Here is a 21,434-nt window from a genome sequence, read left to right on the forward strand (position 1 = left end):
CAGTTTCTCCACAGAATCCTCTTTTATCAGACCATCACTTAATAACTTTTGAAGTTCTATTACTGGACTACACACCATTAGGCAAAAACTCCTTCACTAGATGTCTATCTGATAGTGCTGTAGCTAAATTTAAGGAAATTATACCGCTGGCACTAAACTCAATGCCATGTCTCAATATAATAGAGGACTCCTCCACTAACCTCAGTTCCTCACAAATCGATCATCTTGTTGATAGCACTGCAGGCTCATTGCGAACAACACTGGACTCTATTGCCCCCCTGAAAAGGAAACCTATAAAGCACAGGAGGTTAGCACCCTGGTATAACTCGGATACCCGCAAATTGAAGCAAACATCACGGAAATTTGAAAGGAAATGGCGTTCCACCAACTTGGAAGAATCCCGCTTAGCCTGGAAAGATAGCCTTAAAACATATAGGAAGGCCCTCCGCAATGCCAGAGCAAGCTATTACTCGTCATTAATAGAGGAAAACAAAAACAACACCAGGTTTCTTTTCAGCACTGTAGCCAGGCTGACAGAAAGTCACAGCTCTACTGAACCATGTATTCCTACAACGCTCAGTAGTAATGACTTCATGAGCTTCTTCAATGATAAAATTTTAACTATTAGAGACAAAATCCATCATCGCTTGCCCTCAACTGGCACTATTGTATCTTTAAACACAGGAACCTCAGAAACAGTTCTAAATTCTGACTTATATTTAGACTGCTTCTCTCCCATTGACCTCCACCAACTAACTTCGATGGTTTCTTCATCTAGACCAACAACTTGTCTCCTAGACCCCATCCCAACTAGGCTGCTGAAAGAAACTTTACCTTTAATTAGCACATCTTTACTAGAAATGATCAACCTGTCTCTATTAACAGGATACGTACCACAATCCTTTAAACTAGCTGTAATTAGACCGCTCCTTAAAAAGCCTAATCTTGATCCAGAAACTTTAGCCAACTATAGACCTATATCCAACCTCCCTTTCCTCTCCAAGATCCTTGAGAAAGCAGTCGCCAACCAGCTATGTGACTTTCTTCATAAAAATAGTTTATATGAGGATTTTCAATCAGGTTTTAGAGCACATCATAGCACAGAGACGGCACTGGTGAAAGTTACAAATGACCTCCTCATCGCTTCTGACAAAGGACTTGTCTCTGTCCTGGTCTTACTAGATCTTAGTGCTGCATTTGATACCATTGATCATCACATTCTACTACAGAGACTGGAACACTTAATTGGCATTAAAGGACCCGCATTAAACTGGTTTAAGTCCTATTTATCGGATCGATTTCAGTTTGTACATGTTAATGATGAGTCATCCCTGTATACCAAGGTTAGTCATGGTGTTCCTCAAGGCTCCGTGCTTGGACCCATACTATTCACCTTATATATGCTCCCTCTAGGAAATATAATTTGGAAACACTCCATAAACTTTCATTGTTATGCAGATGATACACAGTTATACCTATCAATAAAGCCAAATGAAACTAATCAGCTTACTAAACTCCATGCATGTCTCAAGGACATCAAGACCTGGATGACCTGCAATTTTCTGCTGTTAAACTCAGATAAAACCGAAGTTATAGTACTTGGTCCTAAACACCTTAGAGATGCATTATCTAATGATATAGCGAGTTTGGATGGCATTAACTTGGCCTCCAGCACCACCGTCAGGAATCTGGGAGTTATCTTTGATCAAGATATGTCCTTCAACTCCCACATAAAACAAATTTCAAGGTCTGCATTTTTTCATCTACGTAACATTGCAAAAATCAGGCCCATCCTGTCTCAAAAAGACGCAGAAAAGCTAGTCCATGCATTTGTTACTTCCAGACTGGACTATTGTAATTCTCTATTATCAGGCTGCCCTAACAAGTCTCTAAAGAGTCTCCAGCTGGTCCAGAATGCTGCAGCACGTGTACTGACAGGAACTAAGAAAAGAGATCATATTACTCCTGTACTGGCCTCTCTGCACTGGCTCCCTGTAAAATCAAGAATAGAGTTTAAAATCCTTCTCCTCACTTACAAAGCTGTTAATGGTCAGGCACCATCATATCTCCAGGAGCTCATATTACCCTATCACCCAACTAGAGCATTACGCTCCCAGAACGCAGGATTACTTGTAGTTCCTAAAGTCTCCAAAAGTAGAATGGGAGCCAGAGCCTTCAGTTATCAAGCTCCTCTTCTGTGGAACCATCTTCCTGTTTTGGTCCGGGAGGCGGACACCCTCTCTACCTTTAAGAGTAGACTTAAGACCTTCCTCTTCGATAGAGCTTATAGTTAGGGCTGGTCCAGGACAGGCCCAGGCCTGTCCTGGACCAGCTCTTAGTTATGCTGCTATAGGCCTAGTCCGGGGGACAATGACACACTGAGCTTCTCTCTCCTCCCCTCTCCTCTCCTCTCCATCTGTATACATTATGCCTGTATACATGCCCCATCTCTGCATGTCACTGACTTGCTTCTTCCCCGGAGTCCTTGTGCTTTCTAGTCCTACAGGCTCCCTTGGATCCTGGCCGCGCCCGGGTCGTGGATCGTGGATGCGCCCACTGCTATGGCCCTGCCTGATCGTGGATGCGCCCACTGCTATGGCCCTGCCTGATCGTGGATGCGCCTACTGCTATGGCCCTGCCTGATCGTGGATGCACCTACTGCCATGACCCTGCCTGACACCCACCACTACTGTCGCTAATATTAGTCACATCTCTGTTACATACGTTCCACTACTATTATCGTACTGCATTGCTACATACCATCCTTGCCATTGATCATTACTACTGTTATCACTAGTAATCACATTTCCATGTGCATTTCATCATTATTGCTGTAAAACATCTTTGTGTACTTTCACTCCTGTCAACCATCGCTTATAATTGAATACATTGTGATCTCGTTGATCTGCTCTGTACATGCGACATCTATTGCACGTCTGTCCGTCCTGGGAGAGGGATCCCTCCTCTGTGGCTCTCCCTGAGGTTTCTTCCGCATTTTTTCCCTGTTAAAAGGGCCTTTTTTGGGGCAAGTTTTTCCTCACTCGAATCGAGGGTCGAAGGACAGAGGGTGTCGTCTCTGTACAGATTGTAAAGCCCTCTGAGGCAAACTGTGATTTGTGAATTTGGGCTATACAAATAAAATTTGATTTGATTTGATTTGATACAGTTGTGGTGTCAGAATTTAATGTATTTGATGTACACAAGCAGGAAAGCTGGTGCCGCGGCCGGCGGAGAATTAAGGCTCATTTGCTCATTTATTTGCTCAAACTTGGAGCTATATGTGATCATAATGATGATGAGAAAAGAAAACACATTAACTAAAGTTACTGCCTATACGGAGATTCGAACTCATACTAGCAGAAGATTCTGCTTACTGAAGGAGCTGCTCTACCAGGGGAGCTATACATCAGTCATGACACACACCAGCGTCTGGACATACGTGCTGCTGTCGTGTCTTCAACCTAAAAGCTGATCTTTATACATTTTTTCGTTGAGTAAAAATCCTCTCTGAATTATGGAACTGATAAGAATCATTTCTCAAATGCTTATATGGACGTTGAAACTTCTGTAGGCTGTGCGTAATTGTTTCTGCCTCCGCTTATTAGCCGTGGCTGCAGCGAGCGAGCGAGTAAAATCACAACCTCAGATGTCTTTAGGGTCTTTGACGTGTGCACAAAAAAAGACCACAGTTAAACATAAAATGGGAATATCACAGATAAATACAAAATACAAAGAATAAGACCTTAAAAGACATTTAAAAGGCTTCATAGTGAGTTGTTGATGATGATGATGGCGGATGAATGATTTTTTTCACTAAGTTTGTCCTTGCTAGAGGGACCCTGTAGCGACAGGATGAAGGAAGGAGTTGGAATGAGGTGTGGAGTGGGTGAGGTATTATTAGCTACATTCTTGTATTCAAGCAACAACGAACAGAAACATAAATCAGGCAACTCTGTCCATTCCCGTTCATGGTCACTGCTCCCTGCTGCTGCATGTTGTCGTCCTCCTGCTCACAGATGCCACCTGGTGGTTGTTTGGGCACATTGCCGCTTCTCATGAAAACACAATTGATCCTCCACTCACGCGAGAATCACGCGTGAACTCGGCCACAACGAAGTAGTACCTACTGTAAGTGATAAAAAGAACTTAGCACTGATATCGTGGAACTCACAAGGGCAACGGGGAACTGGAGCTCTAAAGAGAGACAAAAATGGTCAGGTAAAGAAGATATTCAGATAGTCAGACAGACTGACAAGCAGGCTCATAGACAGCCACACAGATGGACAGACACGCTCCTTTGGGTTATATTTTCAAGTTCAAAGTTGATATCACCACATAAGCAGTGTTCATCTTTTGCATTAATGTAAATGTCACTGTAGGCATCTAGCTTGACAAGAAGAGGAGCAGCCAGAATAAACTCGTATCCTAAGGTTGCTTACATGGGATCAAATGCAGAAAAGATTTGTTCAAACTCAGACAACTTGAATTTAAATTTTAAGTTAAGATCCCAAGGTTTCCAAAGATACCAAACACGTCAGGCTAAATTACGTGAAATTGTGTATACTACTGTATATTATCATGATCAACACATCTGGACTTTTGCATTTGATGTAGCCTAATGCTGCTGGTGTAGCCATAAATAGGCATCTTGGGATTTAATTTTTACTCAACATAAGTAGCGTCAGTACAATCCCTGTGCAGTATAGAGAGGGATTTGTTGAGCACCTAATTAATCGTGGAGTGGGCAGACTAACCAATCATACTTCCTCCTTGACCTTTCAACCTGGCTACAGTCAAAGTCAAGAGCCAAATGTATATCGAGGAAAGCTGTTGAACTCCACAAAAAGGAAAGATCATCAACTGGAAAGGAATACCAGCCCCCCAGACAAGTCTCTATCTGCTTGTCGACAACATACAAGAAGATGCTAAGGGCCTACACCAAAGAAAAGGTAAACGTAAAGTCTTACTGTCAGTGCTGTAATGTCAGAGACCATTTCTTTGGTTAATGCACAGAATTAAAACAACTTCCCAAGGATGATGTTAGGAAATTGATCAAAGAGAAGGACAATATAGCGTTGGAACGAGCAGATATGTACTATATGTGATGCTGGATTTCCTTATGATCCTGATCACCTGATAGTATTGGAGCAGTAACTGAGTGTCTAATATGGCCACAGATGGGTTTACATTGGAGTCAGTTGAAAGCCCACTGCATCTGAAACAGACGCTAAGGAGAACCTTGTGCATCTAAAACTGATGCAAAAGGCCCTGCTTTTTGATGAGCTGAGAGTAAGACTGTTGTCATGAACATAACTTTACACAGAGGAGAGGGGAAAAGGAAAGAGATAAGTGAGAGGTGAAATTCATCTGGCTGTTTGGGGTGAATAACACAGGTAGGCGAATGAACACAAATGACCCCATGAGTAAACTTGTGGATTTCTCTGGGTTTGGAACATCATTGGAAACACTGTAAACAAACACATATATCATAAGACTTGCTGTTTTTGTTGATCAGTTAAGTTATGAGGTGTTTGGTGACTGAATTGTCACAGCGTGTGCCATGTCAGCCTTGTTGCCTCTTGTTTTCATTTTCCATGTTGTCATGTTGTCCTCCTTCCCAGTGTGTGTGCTTATGGGTGTGGTTTTGCCACTGCAGCAGAGAGGCGCACCTGTGCTACATCAACTCATCAACAGCCACTACATAATTGGTCTTCTCATCACTTCGTTGTCAGATTGTTCTGTCTCTACCAGTGACTATCCGGCGTTCATTCAGTATATTTATTTCATGTTTTTAGATCTCTTGTGTGAGTTTTTGGATGCCTCTGTTTGATCCTATTCTTGCTTGCTTCATGTGCAGATATCTCCGGCGTGAGCTTTCTGCTCCATTGCCTTCTCCAGCTAACCCGAGCTGCCTGCGTGTCCCTGGAAACCCAGTGAGACTACTCAAACCTGGTTGAAAGAAACCTTTTTACTTTACACCAAACCTTATGTCTCTGCTTTTGGGTTCGCCAGTACCAAAACACAACATGAACAGTGTTGGGCAAGTTACTTTAGATTAGTAACTTAGTTACAGTTACTAGTTACTTCTTTCAAAAGTAACTCAGTTACTTTAAGTTACTCGTTACTTTCGAGGTAACTAGTTACTAGGGAAAGTAACTTTATTTTTTTTTAACTCTAAATTCTCTTATTAATGTGTTGCCAGTCCTCTGGCTTGCTTACATGTAAGTCCTATCCTACCACAAGCGCAATGCGCCACCTAGTGACCTGAACGTGCCATAGCAGTGTAGTAGTTGAGTGCAAATGAATGAAATATTGCTATTGTTTCCAACTGTTTCCAACCCTCTACAAATGCACACACATTATTTTGGAGTTGATGTGGCATAGTGTTCGACAATATATCTGGCAATCAATCTGTTTAGCTGTGTCTGGGTTATAGACTGTGCAACAGGCTTTGTAAAATCAAGCTTTCGTTGTTTGGCTTGAGTGGCTTCTCCTTTAACGTCGTGGAGCTAACGTTAGCAGCAGCATCACCTGTGTTACCTTCAGGGTCTTTTTCAACTAGCTTGGCAGATGTGTGTTGTTTCTGAAGATGTTTCATCAGATTAGAATTGCTAGTCTTTGATGTGGCTAGAGTTTTCGAACCTCCACATAGATGACAGGTCACCAAAATATTCCTCTTGTCTTTTACCGTCAGAAAGGAAAAATAATGTGCATGTGCAATGTCCACGAGAGAAATCCAACACCTGGATTGTCGTCAACGGCGCCATTGTTGTTTTCATTCATTTACTTGCACGTTGCTGCGTCACGTGACTTACGTCCGCTTCAAGTCCACCACAGAAACTGTAGTCCTGAGTTATGTGTGTGAAGTAACGAGTAACAAGCCTGTTTAAATCACAGTAATGATAAACGTGTTACTGATTTTGACAAAGTAATTAGTTACAGTGCTCGTTACCGCAAAAGTAACGTAGTTACTGTAACGCGTTACTTAATAACGCGTTAGTCCCAACACTGAACAATAATGATTGATGTTTCTAAATATGCTCCTACCTTATTTTTAATCAGAAAATTAGTCTTGCACATTTAATGCAAGACAATTAAGAGTGTCACTGCTATTCCATTAGTACAGTTTTCCATGTAAATATACCTATGTGTGTATCAGTTGACAAAATGAAAGCAATAGTTCATCTGAAAAACTGGTAATTCATAAACTGAGAACAAAGTCGCTGTTAGTGTGGAGTCTTTGCATCAGTCACAGTAAACTCTTGCTGAGGAATATTTAAAATAGTGTGGTTACTGTTAGTCTACTGACAGTAGGAAAATAGTCCGGTGAGTGAATGGAGAGTCCGAAAATTGGATGGAAATGAGAAGCATAGATGTGATTCATTATAGAGCATGAATAAGATTAAATGCTGGCTAAGGAAGTGTTTTGACTGAGAAGAATAAATGGTGGACAGTTGGAGGTCAAATGAAACCCTGATGGATCTGATGCATATGTGATAACTGGGTGGACCAATTCTAAGACCATTTAAGTAACCTTGGTGTGTTCACAGCCACTGGAGCATCAGTTCAAATAAAGGTTGTCCACAAATTCCATATAAGTTTGGCAATATTCACACATATTAAATTGTGCCCCCACTTATGATGTTCCTCTTTGTAATCAATAATTAAGTTGTCCCTGCCAGTCACATACTGCACCACTCAATGGAGTCATTAACAAAGGGTTCTCTGTTCAGAGCAGAGTATTACGATGTGCATAATGGTCTGCTGAATCCTAATGCAGGGACAACTCAGATCTGCATGCATCAAATGAAAGATGAGCACAGTATTAGAAAAGCCTCCACCAACAGGGGGGATAATGGAAAAAGCAATGGTGTTTCAGACTGAACATTCAGCAGTACAAGGAACCAACAGCTAATAGTGGCTTCTCCAGCTTTTCCTTTGTCAATGATTGTAGGTTTGCCTGTAGCCATGTTTCATGTCTGACTATTCTGCAGCCATTTTCCCTACAATATCTAGAAAGAAAATTATATGTGAATAAACCACATTAACAACAAAAAAAATTCCCTTGTCTTGCTTCTTTTGGAGACATTTTATCTATGCTGCAAACTTCTCTGGGTTATCACTTTTAGGGCTCTGACACACCAATGTCAGGCCTTCAGTGAGCATCTGTGGCCCTTGTTTTTGCAGTGTGTCCCACACTAGTTGGCCCTTGTAGACAGCTATTCAAACAACTGAGCATATGGAATCAGCAATGAGAGATGATGATGAAGCTTGTGCCTTTACTTGCAGTTTCTAGAGTCTCCAAAAGTAGAATGGAAGGCAAATCCTTTAGCGATCAAGCTTAAATCATATTCCTGACATCAAAATAGTGAGTAAATATTAGATAGAATGAAGAACATGGTTCAGTATCAGATCCTTCCTCCTCTCCTCTCTCTGTCCTCAACCTGTGCTGCTGCTGGAGGGGAGGGGCTGCTTGTCTCAGTCAGCAGACGCGCAGCTTGTGAACAGGCAAGGCAGACAACTGCTTGGGGCCCCGAGTTGCCAGGGGGCCCCCAAGACTCGGGGCCCGAGGGCTGTTTTATGAATGTTTCAAAAATATATTCCACGCATGCCCCCCAACCCCCACCCCCCCGCAAAAGACCACAATGGAAGAGAGAATTGAAAAAGACGGCTTGCTCTCAACCGACCTCCCTGTAAAAATAAAGGTTAAATAAACAACAATGGGCGATCTGCATTGACATCTCGAAACTTCCCGAATGGGGCCCCATGTCAATCAACCCCACCTCACGTTCACCTGTGTGATGCAGTGTTGCCAACTTAGCAACTTTGTCGCTATATTTAGCGAGTTTTCAGACCCCTCTAGCGACTCTTTTTCATAAAAGCGACTAGCGACAAATCTAGCAACTTTTTCTGGTGTATGTGGAGACTTGTGGAGACTCTGACGTGAAAGCATGTATCGTTCAACGAGCAGCGGGTGCTGCCGTGCTGCCGTGGGGCCGTGCCAAAGCACCCACAGACGGCCCAGTCCTCAGAGGACATCCGCAGACGGCCCATTCCTCTGAGGGCAGATTAGGAACTGCAGCCAGGAAGGACTGTCCCCCCCGGCTGCAGTCAGAGCAGGAGAAGTTCACCCCTCGCGTCCTGACTGCGTGTCACGCATGCGCAAAGCCGCTGGCTGATCCTTTGAAATGTAAAAACGGTAACATTGTTATGTGAATTAATTCACATTCGGTTAGTATGCAAGCTGAGCTGGACCCGCACTCCATTGGCCGTGACCAACTCGAGTGCGGCTCTGCCTGGCCACTGCCATGGACAGCTATGCTCAGCAACAATTTACAAAAATAAATAAATAAATAAAGTGTCACCTAACGTTGCTGCTGTTCTGTCCTCCTTGACAGGAAGTAGCAGCACTCTATTATATTAATATTAGGGTTATTAGGGTTAGGGTAGCTAGTAGAAGAAGGTAAATAAGCAAACTTATTATGTTATGGAAATTTTTGCTTGGGGCCCCAACAGACTCTAGAATTGCGTCTGTCAGTCAGCAGTGGTATACAAGAGTTTGAAAGATTTTAGATTTGTGGCAAACTAAAGCTGAACGGTTAGACTACATCCAGACAGCTTTCTTTTGAGCTTGTTTGTAACAATTCGCTGTTAGCTGCTGAGCTTGTGAGCTGTGCTTGTGACTGGACAGACTGAGCAGATTAAAGTATTGCACTCTTGAACAGGTGTATTGATTACGTTTAGTTTTTTTACTTGCAAAGGTTTTATTGCACTTATTTTCAGTAACTACAAGCATAGTTCACATCAACCTTCGGGTTATCTTTCACTGCACCGCTTTGCTGGAATGTTCCATGTGTGTGCAGAATCTCGCTCTGCCTGGCTCTGTGCCTCAGTGCTGCAGACTACTAGATGCCGAGTTGGGGGAAAAAATGCTTTTTTTATAAAAAAAAAAAAGATCTGCAGAGATCTTCTCCTCTTGAAAATAAATGGACCTGATTAAAATGGTAAAAACACAATAACGCAGTTTCATGCTAAAAATCTGCATTTTCTCCGACAAACACAGGACGTCAGGAGGGAAAGAGTAGGTGGCTGGAAATGCTTTAATGTCTGTCCGTTTGGCCGACGCTTAGGGAACACCATGCTCATTACTGCATGTTACTAAATTGGCTTCTTCCGTGGAGTCTCTGTGCTCTCTCATCTTGCAGGTTCCCATGGATCATGGTTGTTCTTGCTGCTGTGGTTCTGTTTGACTCATCACAATACAACACTGTATCATCACTGTATCATCACAATCATCATCTTTATTAGTAGTAGTAGTAGTAGTAGTAGTAGTAGTATGACTATTATGATTATTAAATCATAATTGTATTATTGAAATAATAAAACTCTCTTTTTTCTCTTTTCTGAATTAAAATGTGGATCTCATGTTGATGGACTCCTCAGTACAATCCCTGTGCAGTATAGAGAGGGATTTGTTGAGGACTTAATTAATCATGGAGTTGTGACTGGGCAGGCTAACCAATCATACTTCCTCCTTGACCTTTCAACCTGGCTACAGTCAAAGTCAAGAGCCAAATGTATGTCGGAGAAAGCTGTTGAACTCCAAAGAGGAAAGACCACGAACTGGAAAGGAATACCAGCCCCAGAGACTCGTCTCTAACTGCTTGTCCACAATGTACAAGAAGACGCTAAGGGCCTAAACCAAAGAAAAGGTAAATGTTAAGCCTAAGTCTTACTGTCAGTGTTGTAATGTCAGAGACCATTTCAGAAATCAGAAACAGATTTATTGCCAAGAGGGATTTTACACAGACAAGGAATTTTTCTTGGTGAATAAGGTGCATGCACTGAAGACAATAAACAACAAACAAACAAACAGTGACTATAATATATACAATATAAACACTATAATATAAACTATAATTTCCTTGGTTCATACACAGAATTCAAACAACTTCCCGAAAGATGATGTTACTAAACTGATCAAAGAGAAGGACAAATGCCGTAACTAGGAACTAAACATTTATTATTATTATTTTCAGCTGTTTCCTGTGACACCCACTGGGATTTCCGTGTGATCAAAAGCTGTTGTTTACTGTGTCTCTCCTTGTCTATTTGTTTTAACTTGTTTATTCTTCGATTTCTTAGTCTTTCACAGTCCCACTGATACTTTATCAAGTCTAACTTTAGGCTGTTAACACTTGTTACATCTATCTCGCGCAGTTAGTGGGTAGTCTGTTGATGCCCGTTTAGCTTCCTTCAACCTAGTTTACTGGTCATGGCAGTTATCATCGCAGTTAACGCGGCCTCGATAAACAGTGTTACAATGGCTTGTGCTGACTGTTCTGTGGTTGTGGATACGGTGTCTCTATTAGAGCGACGTGTCAGTGAGTTAGAGCAACTTCTTTCTTTTAGCACCATGGGCACTACAGACAAGGTTAGCCTAGGGCATGATAGCAGGCCTGTTAGCCATGGCACTAACTCAGTCTCATAGGCAGCTGCTGTGGAGTTTGTCCGTGTTAGGCCACGGCATGGGAGCACTCACAAGAGCAAGTTACCGGTTGTGTGGCCTGTTCAGTAATCACCCCTCCTGACCACTAACCAGTTTTCCATCCTTGCTAGCCCAGCTGTTAGTCCTGCTGGCCCATATGCCTTCCCAGCCCCCACTGACAGGGCTAAACACTGCATGCTAGTGATAAGGGACTCCATCACCAGTTAAGTTAGTTAAGCTAGCGTCCCCAGCCGCTGTTTGCCTGGGGCCAGAGCTTCCAACATAGAGGCTAATCTTAGAGTGCTGGCATCACGAAACAAGGAACCTACGCTCACAACACCACCAGCTACAGCAACATTGTAATAGAGATCACAATAGACGGCCTAGCCAGGACTTTTCAGAGACTTAGACTTTCTTTATTTGTCATTCAAGTTACACCTTACAGTGCAGATCAGAACGAAATGTTGTTGCAGTTGGCTCAGTATAGCACAGGACAGAAATTGCATTAAGTATTTACATAAAATAAATAAATAAAAAGTGTAAACATAAATACTATATGAAATATAAAATATATTGCACAATGTGTATTATTATATTCAACTTGCTAGAAAGATGTGCCGGCATTGATTCATTGTCTGTGGTCCCTGACCCAAGTGGGGTAACGATGAGACGTACAGTAGGCTTACAGCTATGAACTACTGGCTGGCGCGTCACTGTAGGAAGCAGGGATACAGGTTTGTGGATAACTGGCCCTCTTTCTCGGGCCGCCCCCACCTGCTGAGAGTGGACGGCCGTCATTCTACTGGAGTCGGCACTGTTATTTATATAGCAATATAGACAGGTGTTTGAAGCAAGTTTGACATTAGGGATGTTACATTTGTCAGGTTGCAGGTGATTAGAGAGGCTTCAAGGGATACAATTAGCGGTGGTGTGGAATCTACTAGTCTAGTTAATATGGCAAGTCAGGAAATTAGTGCAGAATATCAGACTAGATAGATAGCTTAGTTTACAAAATTGAGACTGCCACTCTTTCTTTAACTCATCCTCTAAATGTGTAAACCACCACAAAGGTAGGGAAATGTCTCAGCAAGCACCTTGTGCAGTCTTACAAAACAAAATTCCAAAGTTAATTACAACTACATCGCCTATCCTTACCTGCATAGGCAACCAAAACATACTGTTACTAAAAAGTACCTTGTTCTAGTTAATACATTATCTACCATGAGCTCCACTGAACAGCCAATCACTGAAAACTGCTCCAATAAGGTAAGGATCCTCAAATTTGGCATCAATATTAGATCATTGTCCACTAAAGGTCACTGATAAAATGATTTGACTTTTGAGCATAATCTGGACATGATTTAGCCTATGTGGAACATGGCTGAAACCAAATATTTTCCTGCCATTAAATAAAGACTCCCCACCTTACTATAACTATGCTTGGCCCACTAAACATGGTGGGGGTGTTGTTGGCCCTATTCTGAAATCTTTTTTCAGTTTAGTCTCCAACCAGAATATTAAATTTACTTAAAGCTATGGTCAACGTTCTGAGAAAGATTTGAAAAAAGCATTCCCCCACACACACACCCCTCCCCTCTGTGCTCCTTAATCCCTCCCCTCTGAGCTCGTATCAGCCTCCCCTCGGAGTCCCCCATGACACACCCCCTCCCACAACAAGCACCAAGAGCAACAAGCCGGCCGGCAGAAACCAAATACGGCGCCAGCTTTGAATGTGGAGTAACGATGTCGGATTCACAGGTAAAGTTATTACAATGCACGTTGAAACTAACGTAAATCTTGTAAGTCATTAGAAGTTACTATTTATCAACAGCTAAGTTAGTTCTGGTACTGGGATAACAAGGGACAAGACGAGGGACAAGACCAGGTGTGACCAGGAGCAGGGGAGTGAGCGAGGGGATTGGATGGAGGGTCCGAGAGAGAGAGTGCAAATTTGAGCAAGGGGAAACTCCCATCCCTCCCGGGTGGCTGCTATTGGTCAATTTCTTTTCAGTTTTGCAGGCACTAGAGAGAATGGATTTATTTGGTTCCTTTTGCTCTTCACATTGTGTAGGTTGTACTATTGGGCTATAACCACCATCTAAATAATGTTAATAATAATGATCAATCTTTCACATCGTAGACATTAGCTATAATTTGAGGCTCTGGTATTTAAACCATATTCATCAGGTAGTGATGGCCTTGTCCACGGAACTGGTTTTCACCTTGTGGTAATCTATAAACCTCCAGGCCCTACTCCCAGTTCTAAGAAGAATTTGGAGATTTTATTGCAGATCCTTTCTCTCATTCAGACAGGATCTTAATTATTGGGGATTTCAATATCTACTTAAATAAGCCTTCTGACCCCCTAGGTAAAGCCTTTGTAGCACTTTTTCCAGGTCACCATGGTGGAGAGGAGGTCGTGTGGCTCAGATACCACTTGGCGATGCCTCAGCCTGCTCAGTCATCATCCTGGATCCACATATTTTACATATACTATTATTTGTATCAGATATTCTGTGAATGCAAATTGTAAATTGTGATTTTGTTGTTCTCTTCTGTACATGTGACATCTATGTCTGTCCGTCCTGGGAGAGGGATTACTCCTCTGTGGCTCTTCCTGAGATTTCTTCCATGTTTTTTACCCCTGTTAAAAGGTTGTTTTTTTTTCTCAATATGGCAAGTTTTTCCTCACTCAAATCGAGGGTCTAAGGACAGACGGTGTCGTTCACTGTACAGATTTGTAAAGCCCACTGAGGCAATGTGATTGTGATTTTGGGCTATATAAATAAAAATGTATTTGATTTGATTTATTGATACTTTTGCCTTCATTCAGCTTCTTCATGAACTTACTCACTCCAGTGGTAACACTTGATCCTCTCCCATGGGATAGATGTGTCAGCTTCTTATGTTGCTTCTATCTCTTCTGCGGTGTCTGATTTACATTTGAAGTAACATTAGCTTGTCCTTGTTCTGGTGCCACAAATGTTTTACTACTCGTCATATAAACCCCACAGGTTTATCTCAAACACTCAGTGACAAATTACCTGGTGGTTCTTGCTCCTTTTACGACAGTGACAGAACCTGTTGAAAAGTTCACTAATGACGATTACTCAGTACTTATCTTATTTTGGTAGAGAAAGGTGCAACAGAATCAAAGAGAGAAATTATAGTTTACTGTATATATGATAGTTTCTAAACTACAGACAATTGTTTTTTTCGCCCTGGTTTACAAATGAAACCCGAGATCTTAAGCATGACTGCAGAAAAATAGAACGTGCAAGGTGCATACCTCAAAGTGTTTAAGGGCCAGGACAAGGGCCAGAGCAAGTATGGGAGCATTTGTCAACAAGGCTTTTACACAGTCAAATGCACATTCACAGTCTGGAGACCAATGAAAACGAACTTTGGGACTCAACAAATCAGTGAGCGGCGCCACAACAGCAGAGAAGTTTTTGCAAAAACTTCTGCAGTACCCCGCCAATCCTAAAAAACGCCGCAACTCGGGCCGAAAACCAAAACTTGGGTCCGAGTCGGCACATCAGAAAATAAGGACAGATTAGACTCAATTAGCTTAACCACATCCTCATGCTGAGACTGCGACAGATGTAGAAAATGTCTGTTTAGTTGGGACAGTACTTCAGAGTTATTTAGCCTCCCATACACAGCTGCAGGGGATGGACCAATATCATCCTCAACCTGCTCAGCCAACCCTGGGGAAACCTGTGCGTCAGTGGGATCAGCACTGGACAGCGACAACACAGCCACCGGCCTATCAATAGTTTCAGCACCAGGCAGCGCCACGAGAGCAGCTCCGTCCTCACTGACAGGACACCGCGAAACAGACTGTCTGTCCAAATAAGGTTTCAGCATGTTAACGTGACACAACCGACTTCGCCGCCTACGCTCTGGGGTGGCCACGATGTAGTCTCTGTCACTCACTTTCTCTTGGACCACGCAGGGCCCGCTGTAACGTGCCTGGAGAGCAGAGCCAGGAATAGGCAACAACACCAGAACCTTATCACCTGGATTGAATTTTCTACTCTTCGCCTTCTTGTCAAACCAACTCTTCATCTTAGACTGTGCATCAGACATGTTCTTTTTGGCAAGTTCACAAGCACGGTGAAGCTTAAAACGAAAATTACAGACATAATCCAGCAAGTTCTTCGGTGCACTATCACCCATCCACCTTTCCTGCAGAAGCCTAAGAGGACCCCGTACTGTATGTGCGAACACCAATTCAGCTGGACTGAACCCCAGGGACTCCTGTACCACCTCGCGAGCAGCAAAGAGGAGGAGGCAGACCCCCTCATCCCAGTCTTTGCTAGATTCAAGACAATAAATCCGTAACATCGATTTGAGCATTTGATGGAATCGCTCTAGAGCGCCTTGACTCTCTGGGTGATAGGCACTGGAGTGACAATGTTCGATGTTCAGCTGTTTTGTGACCTGCGCAAAAACCCGTGACATGAAATTAGATCCCTGGTCTGTTTGAATAACCTTTGGCAACCCAAAAAGGGAAAAGAACTTCATGAGCGCCTTAACAATGGCAGAGGCCGTGATTTTTCGCAGGGGAATGGCCTCAGGGAAGCGAGTGGTGGAACACATTATAGTCAACAAAAACGTATTACCAGACTTGGTGCAAGGCAAAGGACCAACACAATCCACCACAACACGCTCAAATGGTTCCCCCACAACAGGAATTGGGTAGAGTGGATATGGAGGGATGTTCTGGTTCAGCTTTCCAGACACCTGGCAGACATGGCATGTTTTACAGTGTAGACGCACGTTCCTCTTTAACCCCGGCCAAAAGAAACTGCGTAAAACTCGATTGTAGGTTTTATTAACTCTGAGATGGCCAGCAAGAGGGTTATCATGCGCCAAGGCGAGAATCTCAGGCCGAAATAAACACGGATCCACAACCTGCGTCACCACACCCCAATCATCCTGTGCGGCCACATGAGGTGGTGTCCACTTGAGCATGAGCACCCCATCCCGTAAGAAATAACCAGTCAGCATGGTCTCAATCTCACTACCAGACTCCGCAGCCTCAAAAAGAGGAGCAAGGGTAATGTCCCGCTTTTGCTCAATAAGAAGCTGATCCCGGGACATACACACCTTCGAACCTGGCTCCTTTACAGGAAGAGAAAAACCTGGCGTCGTGGAAGAATCCACAGGTGGGGATGACAAATCACCAGGACTAACCATAAAGCTGTCCGCCAAACCAATTTCTTCTTGGTCAGAGGAGCTTTGCGCCCGGCTTTTTGCCATGGCACGAGTGACAGCACAAATTGAGAACACTTCTGGATATTTCTGTTCCAACTCATCAAATCGTCCAGAAGACGGTACAGCAGTCACCTCAGGATTAACCAACACTTTGCCACCAGCCAGGTCGTTTCCCAAAATGAACGAGACTCCGTCAATCGGGAACTGTGGACTCACACCCACAACTACACGCCCGTTAACCAACTCAGAGTCTAAATGAATGACATGCAGGGGCACCCCCACAAACCGCTTGCCAAACCCCTGAACCAAGATATCAGAGCTGACAGAGGATGTGTGAGATAAAGGCAATACGCCCTCCAAAATAATAGACTGTGAGGCTGCAGTGTCACGCAAAATGGTAATAGGAACCTGGGGATGTTTAAATTTCTCTGGCCTAATGCCCAATAATAAACACAATCCTAGTTTTCTCTTTGACACTGTGGCTAAAAAGATCAGTCTGTGAACTGTGCACCCTTTATTGCAAATTATTTCTGCAAATTTGACTGTCTCTTGAGACATTGTCTACACTGGTCTCAGCCTCAAAACCAACCACCTGCCTCCTGGACCCTCTACCAGCAAAACTGTTATAGGATCTTTGGCCATCACTGATACCTACAATGCTTTTCCTGCTAGTTTTAAGAGTGCTGTTGTTAAGCCTCTATTTAAGAAACCTCACCTTGATGCAGGGTCCCTAAATAACAACAGACCAGTAACCTTACCTACCCTTCTTCTCTAACATCTTAGAAAGAGTTGTCTCAGTAACTTTCAGGCTACCAAATTAATAATAATCTTTTTGAACCTTTTCAATCAGCTTTCCGAGCCTGTCATTTAACCGAAACTACACTTACTGAATTGGTCAATTACGTTGTTTACTATGGACTCAAACTCTACTAGATTGACTTGAAAGTCAATTTGGCATCTCTGACCTGGCTCTCGTTTGGCTAAAGTCATACCAATCGGAAAGAGCACAATGCTTTTCTTGTAATGATATTACTTCAATATTTACTGATGTAAAGTAAGGAGTTCCCCAGGGCTCTATTCTTGGCCCTTTGCTGTTGTCTTTATATATTTCAGCTATTGGCCAAATCATTCACAGTTATACAGAGTACATTTCCACTGTTTATGGACGATACTCAGCTGTATGTTCCCGTAAAGGCAGATGATAGATCTCAAATTACAAATTTAGAGACCTGCTTGTCTGTGGTGAAAAAATGGATGTCAGGGAATGTCCTGCTCCTAAATTCAGATAAAACTAAAGTGATGGTCAAGAGTTATCATCACCTGATCATCTCTGTTGAGCCCCGCTCGTTGAGCCCCGCTCAACAGAGATACCGCTTTGATCAGGTGATGATAACTCTTGACAACTGTGTTATTTCTCAAAGTTCAACTGTCAATAATCTTGGTATTTCATTTGAGTCTATCCTCCCTTTCAGCACATCGCAAGATCGCATTTTACCACCTACGCAACATAGCTAATATTAGGGTTAGAGCACAAGTTTTCAAATGGTTCAGGATGCTGTACTTGAGTCTTAACACAAACAAGATAATGTGATCATATTACACCAATCTTAGCCTCACTTCACTGGCTCTCAATTCATGTCAGATCAGACTTTTAAGGTACTGCTAATGACCTAAAAAACTGTAAACCAGCTTGGCCCTTCATACCTGTCTGATCTCATTAAACCATATCGTCCACCTCGCACATTATGCCCGCATTCAGTGCTTCTGACAGTTCCCAGAGTTAAAAAGAAGCTGGCTGCAGGGGTTTTTCCTATCGTGCCCCCTTCCTCTGGAATAATGACAGTGGGGGCGGTGGCCAAGTAATGTAATCGGTTTAAGCCCGACCACAGTGTAACATTGGGATAACCAACTACCACGGCGAGCCTAGTGTAAGGTTTAAATAAGTTATTTATGTGTAAAAAAAAAACAAATGTAACTACAGATGTTTACTTCTGTTTGCATTCCCTTTTTAAATATGAAGAAAATATGAGCAGAAGTGCTGCCAGGTGTCTGGCAAAAAACAAATGTACAAATGTATTTCATCTGTTCAGTGCAATGTTTTAATGTGTTATTTAAGAACTGTTAAAAGTAATCATATAAAAATGTATACAAACTTCTGTTTGCATTTTTGTATTAGTATGTTAATAATGGAAATAAAAACGACATTTTCAGAAATATTGTGCCTTCTTGTAGTATTTGAGTGGCTCAAATAGCTGTACATTAACTGATCGAAACCACCACCACAATATCATAAGAATTAAATATTTCTGTAGCATTAAAACTGGCCACCTCAACCTCAACTTTACAATTACTTTTAATTTCTGTTTAATGTTTCGATCCACTATTTTTCAAGATAGACATCTCACTTGATAAATTGCTTTTATTTCTCAGCACACCACCACTAAGCAGGTCTATATACTGTATCCAGTGTGCAAATGAATCCATTTCAGAGCCACTTTTATTAAATTAGAGCATCGCAAATGGTGTTTGTGTTTCCACTTAGACAAGTCCAGTCCAATACAGTTTTCCTCATCTGGTCCCACTTTAACACTAAACAGTGTTTGTTGCTACATGCCAAGAGGAGCAGTCAGTGGAGCTGATTAGAAAGCTGTCTGATAAAGGTGAGGGATGAGGCTCCAGACCTGCAGACGAATCCACTGAACTTTATAAACAAACTCAATCAATTGCAACAATGAGACCATCTGAGTGAGTGTGCTCCTTCAGCACAGGAAAGGAGACTGATGGCTTTTTTCAATTCAGTTTAAGAATATTGTGCCTACCCCCAAGGATATTTCCAATCCCTGACTAAGCAATAATGTAGAGAGCAAAAGCAGCAAACAATCAAAAAAAACATTTTTCATAGAAAAAGCTGCTCTTGAAAGAGAAATAACCTTCACCGTAAGAGACAGCAGGATGAGGAGCTGAGGTGTTTCTGACACCTGAGGAGAATTTCTGAAAGGAGCATAAGAGGGTCAAGAGGAGGAAGCAGAGGTGTGGACAAAGAAAATCCCATAACTTGGACACAATCAGATTTGTATGTTTCCAGCCTTTAAAATAACTTCTCTCGTTACTCTGCTTTAGAGTGCCAGAATAAAGTGTTTAGTTGTTGTTGTTTTTTCTTTGACCAGAGCCCTGTACTATGACGCAGGATTTGTGGTTGGCAAGGTAACTCCAGTGTTAACTCTGGGTTTCAGGGCTACAACGGTGGTAAAGTCCTTGCCTAGGAACATCGCTAACCTAACTTATACTTCACACCAAACCTGTTCTGGTGAGGGTTATGTTTGAGAGACAGGCAAACTGGCCACACGTTTCTGATTTCTTCACCTCTTTAGCCAAATATTACACAGATCTGGAATTTATCTGGATGAATACTATGAATAGGTCATTCATTTCGGATCAGAGCCGTCTCTTCCGCCTCAAAGCAGGGAATCTCCAATCACATCATTAAAATTCTCAGACAGTGGTCCTCTTCAGCTTTCCTCTCGTACATGCGTGACAATCTGAACGACATCAGAAATGCCCATGTGCATCTCCCCACCTGAAGTACTCTTTGGATGCACATCCGAAACAAATCCGGACGTACAAAGAGAACTGTGCTTTCAGAGCCGGACTCCCTTCTCCATCTGACACCAGTCCAACATCCACCCTTCCACGACCATTCATCCCTCCATTTCTCTAACCTCATCCCTATTTCCCCCCAACGCTCCCTACCCTCATCCCTTCATCACCCTCAATCCATCCCTTATTCTTCATCTCAAATATTCATGACATGCAATATACTTCAAAAATCCATAAGTTGCTGGCGTGATCTGGAATTAAATTTAATAACTAGGTTCGGGAACAAAGACCATGCCTAAACACATCCCATTTCTGCACAAATAGTATATAAACTCACCTGATCGATTTCCTTCCCCTTTGACCCAGTTCTGACATCCCTCCCTGCCAAACCCTTTTTTTCTTTTCTCTCTCCCTGCTCTCTCTTGTGTTAGTACAGGAACTACTAGGGGCACATCCGGAAATGAATCCCGACGTACGAAGAGGCGGCTCCCACATTCAGAGCCTCAACTCCGCAGTTTCTATCTTCATTCAACAGCAGTTCGACATCCAACCTTCCACAACCACTCATCCCTCCATCTCATTTCTGAGTTTAAATGCATAGTGTGATTGGGGTTGTTAGGCTGAGTAAAGCGAGATAAAGAAAAGATATCTTGGGTATGTTGAAGCTGCTGTGAATCAGACCACAGAGGCTCTTAAATGTGCATATGTAAGAATTGGCCAGTTGGTGAATTCATACTTTAAAACAAAAAGGGGTCAGCATATCACTAGAGTAAACGCTAACTGCTGACAATTGTAGCTGCCATTAGCTTGTTAGTTCACTTTGCTAGCAACCCATACTGGGAGCTCAGAACACCAGGGAAGCGTTGGTGTTTCCACTATGAGCACAATAGTTTAAACCAGGACAGGGCTAGCTGGTTAGCATGCTAAACATTCTTTTCAATACAAGACAGATGTCATAACACCAGAACTGTTATTCCTTCACATTCTGTTGATAATTTCAGTTGAGTTTTGAACATTTTCAACCACAATTCTTACATGTTGCAACTCTGAAGAACTTTTTTTTTTTTAAATTAGAACATAAGGCCCCTAGACTTACCACAGATGTTTCTCCTTTCAGAGGACGCCA

The sequence above is a fragment of the Pagrus pagrus genome (genome assembly GCF_965226575.1).
Source record: "Pagrus pagrus genome assembly, chromosome: 14".
Classification (NCBI taxonomy): domain Eukaryota; kingdom Metazoa; phylum Chordata; class Actinopteri; order Spariformes; family Sparidae; genus Pagrus; species Pagrus pagrus.